Source organism: Hydra vulgaris, chromosome 12, assembly GCF_038396675.1.
Source record: "Hydra vulgaris chromosome 12, alternate assembly HydraT2T_AEP".
NCBI lineage: Eukaryota > Metazoa > Cnidaria > Hydrozoa > Anthoathecata > Hydridae > Hydra > Hydra vulgaris.
In genome coordinates, this window is record NC_088931.1 from 79,261,140 (window position 1) to 79,267,664 (window position 6,525).

The following is a 6,525-nucleotide window of genomic DNA, read 5'->3' on the forward strand; positions in this document are numbered from 1 at the left end:
CATTTGGAAGTTGTAAGGTAACTTTGTCACTTTGATGAAGGCGATGAAAAAAGGTATACTTAGTTTTGTGTAAGTGTACTGATAGTTTGTTAGTATTAAACCATTCAGTTATTTTCAAAAGTTCTTTGTTGACTGTTTCAAATAGCGTTTTTATATCACTATAGGAATAAAATAAATTAGTGTCGTCAGTAAATAAAATCGAGTCTAAAACATTAGAAGCTTTATTGAGGTCGTTGATGTAAATTAAAAACAAAAGCTGTCCTAATATGGATCTTTGTGGAACTCCACAAGTTACAATCTCAATGTCTGTTTTTCCACCATCATACGAAACGTGCTGTTTTCTATTAGTCATATAGTTTTGAAACCAAGCTATATTAGTAGTTCCATAATTTTCTAATTTTTTTTATAGAATAGTATGATCGACGGTGTCGAAGGCTTTGCTAAGATCTATAAAGATACCTAATGTAAACTTATTTTTATCAAACGCCTGAAAAATATCATGAGCGAGTTTAAGAATAGCATGATCAGTAGAATGAGCTTTTTTGAACCCAAATTGTTTGTTGTAAAGAATATTACTTGTTTCTAAAAAAGTGAATAACCAATTGTACATTATTCGTTCTAGTATTTTAGAGAAGCAAGGAAAAATGGAGATAGGTCTATAATTAGAAATATTAGAAGTATCTCCCGATTTAAAAACTGGAGTAACTCTTACAATTTTAAAGTTTTCTGGATATACTCCTTGCTTTAACGAAGTATTAAAAATATGCAATAATGGTATTGTTATATAAGGTACAGATTTGATTACAACGTTATTACTTATTTGATCGACACCTAGTCCTTTATTGGGTTTTAAAAAATGAACTGCATTTAATAACTCATCTTCAGTTATTTTATCGTTATTCATTGTTGTTTTGTTATTTAACTGGTCAGTTAAATATGACTCGACTCTAAATTTACCAGGTTTTAGCTTTGAGGCTAAATTAAATCCTGTGCTTACAAAAACCTGATTAAATGTTTTAGCTATTGATAATTCGCTATATATATCTATATCATTAATTTTAATTGTTTTTCGAAGGCAATTAGGCAATTTTTTTTTACGAAATAGTTCTTTAATGACATTCCAGGTTTTCTTAGTGTCGCTTTTAAATATTAGTAATTGGTTAGTATAATATATTTTTTTACAACGATTTGTAATTACGTCAAAAATAACTTTATATTTTTTATATTTTTATATTTATTTTTAAATGTTCTTTTTGTAAGAAATTTTTCATACAAACTTTTTTTTTTTTTTTTGATAATTTAAATATTTCTATGGTTATCCACCGGTTCAAAAATGTTTTGGTTTTAACAACTTTTGTTATCTCCGGAAATGCATTACTATAATGCTTTTGAAATGTTTGAAGAAAACTGTCATATGCTTTGTTAATGGTTTTTATTCTTATGATTCGGTTCCAGTTTTCAGAAAAAAGCGCTTGATTAAAGATATTAATAGAGACGTCATTAATTATTCGCATAGTTATTTTCACTTTTTGAGATATAGGTTTAATATATTTTTTTGTTGTAATAAATATTGGAAAATGATCCGATATATCGGATACAAATATTCCAGTTTTAATTGTTGTGTTTGTAAACTCGTTTGTTATAATTTGGTCAATTGAGGCTGCACTTTTTTTTGTGATTCTAGTTGGTTTATTAATGGTTGGATTAAATTCATTTTGAAATACTTAATTAAGAAAATTTCTGACGTTTTTGTTTGAGTCATATTCTAGCATATGAAAAGTTAAATCACCCACAAGGTAAACGTTTTTACCACAAACTTCTTTATTTGCAATTAAACTTTCTAAGTGTTTTTCAAAAAGTTTAATATTACCAGAAGGCGGCCTGTATAAAACATGCACTATTACGTTTTTAGTAGTTTTACTTAAGATTTCAATTGATAATGACTCACAGTCATTACTTAATGAGCAGTATTCAGTTCGCGGTTTATAAATTAATGAGTTGTGCATAAATATACACACTCCTCCGCCTATTTTCTCAGAGTTTCTGATTTGGTGAACTACTTTTTAATTTTCGAGTTGAAAATTTGTATCGTATTCGATTTCTAAATTTTGATACCATGTTTCAGTCAGGCAAATAGTTTTAAAATCAATATGACAGTAGCTGGATTTGATGAATCTATGTTGTAATAAGAAGGACTTATATTTTTAATTTCATCGTTATTATTATAAAATTTAAAATCGGGATCTGAATTAGTTTCTAGAAGTAGATTTTTATTCATTTGAAAAGATTTAAATCGTGAATCTTTAAATTGTGATTTTTGATAAAAGTTTATCGTTTTATCCATATTAAGTAATAAAGTATATATAATAAAATAATAAAAAACGTAAGGAATTAAAATAATCAAATTTTTTTTTTAAGACTTTGTCAAAATTCTCTCTCGATAATTTTGTCATAAATAACAATCGAGTACATACCGTTGATCCTGTTTAATTTCATTTCTTCTATTAGTTTTTTTCAAATCACCATTGTATCGATGGAGAAATCTTCGTTTATAAAAATATTCGTTCCTTGAGTTTATGCGCATTTTTTAATATTTGTATCTTATCTATATAATTTAGTAACTTCATGACTGTTGTCCTGGGTTTTTTGGATCCTGTTTTTCCTGTTCTGTGAGCACGTTCTATCGTTACTCCTTTAATGTTAAGATTGTTTTCGAATATTTTTATAACTTTTATCTCAGTTTCCTCCCAGCTCTCTAATTCGTTCTCCGTTAACCCATCAAGTCGTAGATTATTTCTTCTTTGCCTGTCCTCCAATTGTCGTATTTTATTTTTTTCTGTTTGACCGGATTCTGTTTTGTTTTGAATTTTTCTCTCTAGCTCGTAAACTTTCTTTCTTTGCGTATCCTGGGTAAAATTAAGACTCTCTTCAATGTCTTTTTGTACACATTCGTATTTTTTAATCGTTCTTTGACATTTGTGAGTTCTAATTTCCTTGAGTCGTTTTCCTTTACCAGAGTTTTTTATAATTCTTTTATTGATACTATTTCTACAATCAAGCCATCCATTTTGTCGTTAGATAGTTTTAAGTTTCCGCTGACGAGTTTAAGAATGTCATTTTGCAGTTTTTAAAACATTTCTTTGAATATTTCCCGAACAATGTTGATTGAGATTTCTTTATCTTCTGCATTTCAAGATTCAGTAGATTACTGTTTTGTCATTATATAAAATTTTGTCATTATATAACAAATTAGTTAAAACCAGACCTATAGTTCTTCATTGCACTGTAGGATTATGATTTTTTGATTTATTTACACAGCCCGTGTCACATATCATTAAACAAAAGTAAAAAAATATTTCTAATTCCAGCCAGAAGCGAATTGATCTGAGAGACACAATTTCCGGTACATCCCTAATATATATATATATATATATATATATATATAATATATATATATATATATATATATATATATATATATATATATATATATATATATATATATATATATATATATATATATATATATATATACATATACACATATACTGGATAACGAGGGTATCAATATTCCCTCAAAATATCGTTAAAGTAACATATTTAAAAAAAATAGAAATTAACCCATAAAAAGAAGTTTTCTTAAAAACAAATAAATATATATATATATATATATATATATATATATATATATATATATATATATATATATATATATATATGTTGCACTTATTTTTACTTGATTTCTATGATAAATATTGTACTGCGGTGTCGAAAGAAGAATTAAAAACTATACAAGAAAACATTCTTGTTTGTTGGATTGATATGATAGAGAAGTGTGTACGTTATCCTTCTGAACTGGATAGACCTGTCATTCAAATGATTACAGATTGCACAGAGCCTGACGCACAATGGTTTTTATTTCCACTACAAAAAGTCTAACGTTTTAGTGGTACTAATGTTTTTGATTCTATTAAAAAAAATATATTTTCTATTAAAATGTTAAAGTTATTTTTTTAACATTTTTATTTATTACTACTAAAATCATGTACATAGAAGAACCAAGTACATAATACATAACGAAGAGCAATAAAAATGATTTATTTATTTTGTTGACAGATTTTTTAGTGGAACTTGAAAATTTATATAATGTAACTTCTGAGGAAGACACTGGGTCAGCAAAAGTAGAGTTAATAAATACAAATAAAAATGAGGATCTTCAATGTTTTTGTATGTTTGTACATATAATATTATTTTTTTTAAATTTGACTTTTCTGAATAAATTTTATGGAAAATGTAAAATAAAATTTTTGTTTCGTTAAAAAGTCATTTTTTAATAAATAAGAAGGAAAATATTATTTGTAGTGGTGATTAGTGGCATTATAACTAAAAGATTTGTAAACAACTTTTAATTTCTAGACAAAGCAACTTTAGCAAACAAAAAGTTGACATCAATCCAACATTCTTCATCTACTTAGAAAGGTAAAAGAAAATTATTATTTTTTTTTTCTGCTTTCTGGTTTATTTATTTACTTTTTTCTCTGGTGTTTCATTGAGAATTATCATAAGGTATAAAACATAAATAACACCATCGTACTAACTAATTTTTAGTATAAGTTAGTTGGAACGCTGCTGTTATTTATGTTTTATACCTGATTATAATTTTAAAGTTATTTTTGTTTTATACCTGATTACACTTTTTAAGTTATTTATGTTTTATGCCAGATAATAATTTCTAAGTAAAACATGTTATTTTGCAAAACACTATATTAAGCTTGTAATGATAGAATAACAGGTAAATTAATTAATTCCTTGTTGTAGTTAATAGTAGTTGTTATAGTGTAACAGTTAAATTCTTGATTCCACTGTAACTGTAAAAAATTCCTCCCTATCATAAAAAAGGTCCATATAAAAACCTTATATTAATGGGTTTTGTTTAATTATTAAGTGTTTATTTGTTGAGCACTTATTTAAAAATGTTTTTTCAAGGTAAAAAAAGAGAAAGATGGTCGGTTGAATCAAATTCACCCAAAAAAACAGAGCATAAATGTATTTGTTGACAATTCATCTGGTGAGTTTTCACACAATCGGGATATACATTTTATTTTAAATGAAGATAAAACATCACTTAAAAATAAAGACCAAATAAATAATTATCTCCCTAACAAGAATTTTAAAGGTAGACGACCAAAAAAATTAGATTTGACCAATTTCCCATAGACATGGGAAATTTTCAGCAAAAAGTTTTGTTTTGTTTAAGCGACCTAAAGAAAAAATGCAACTAATCAAAAAACAACAATCAAATATTCTTTCATTTCTATCAAAAAGTGACGATGAAGGTGTAGATAATTTCGAACAAACGATTACCACCAAAGAACTTTTGGCGCTAGAAAAAAAAACTAATCGACAACAAAAAAATTAAACTAACGTTTCAGAGGAAGGTGGAAGTTATAGGTCTAAGATGTAATTCCATGAGCGAGCATGTTCGTTGTTCAATAAATGCAATTATGCCATGCAAGTTGCAAATAAATGTAAATGTTGTATTTTGTAATAATGTACCGTTAAAGTCATATAAGAACTATTTGCCTTTGGCCCATCATTTTCCAATTATGTATTTATTATTACTCAGATCAATATCCAATGCCTAAAAATCCTCAGAAAAAGAAACCAAACGAGTTATATCAGAGTGGGCTTAAACAAGCAGGAAAACGTTTTAGTAGACTACCACCATGTTAGGCTGTCAAACACTTTATTATATAATGATTTTAGTTATTTTAATAAAAGTATTAAATACTTATTATTTAGTTTTTAATGTATTTATTTTATTTTAATGAGCAAACTTACTAAAACTAACAATAATTAACATATTGTTGATAAATAATATATATGTATAGATATAATGTAAGAATCATATAACTCATACATTACATATGCAAATAAGAAAAAATGCGCGTCTAAAACCTTATCAAATAGAAAAATTTACATCTTTCACGTTTAATTATTTAGCTTAAACGCATAATATGAGCATAGCCAAGATTTGGTTTTAGACGTAAAAAAAACTTTTAAAAATACGTTCCAAACACTTAACAGAATTAAGTTTCAAACTCGTGAGAAAAGTTTACAAAGTCACCGTGTCCGTCAGGTAATTAAAACTTGGTTTTACACGTGAAAAAAACTTTTTTAAACACGTTCCAAATACCGGTTCCTAACTCGTGAGAAAAGTTTACAAAATCACTGAGTCAACCACGTGTCGTTTACTGGTTTTCAACACGTAAATTAAAGCTAAATCTGCCGGCTGGGTTGGTTAAGTATCCTTTTTCAAAAAAAAATTTATAACTGAATTACGGAAAAGTCATATTTTTGGATAAAGCTGAACACTAATAACTTTCACGCTTAGCTATTATTCGCATCTAATTAATTAACTTTTTAACTCCATCAATACTTATTTTTTTCTATCATTAGTTTTTCTTATTTCTTATTATAATTTGCTTACGACAATTTCCTGCGCAGATCTAAATCAATTAATAA

General features: G+C 26.5%; 1 long non-coding RNA gene across 1 annotated transcript; it reads left to right on the plus strand.

Annotated features, from left to right (window-relative positions):
• Positions 1-3,775: 3,775 nt before the first annotated feature.
• LOC136088528 (uncharacterized) lies at positions 3,776-5,745 on the plus strand. The gene is made up of 4 exons (XR_010642236.1): positions 3,776-3,949; positions 4,117-4,227; positions 4,417-4,479; positions 4,987-5,745. It is a non-coding gene; the product is annotated as an uncharacterized LOC136088528 (long non-coding RNA).
• Positions 5,746-6,525: the final 780 nt, after the last annotated feature.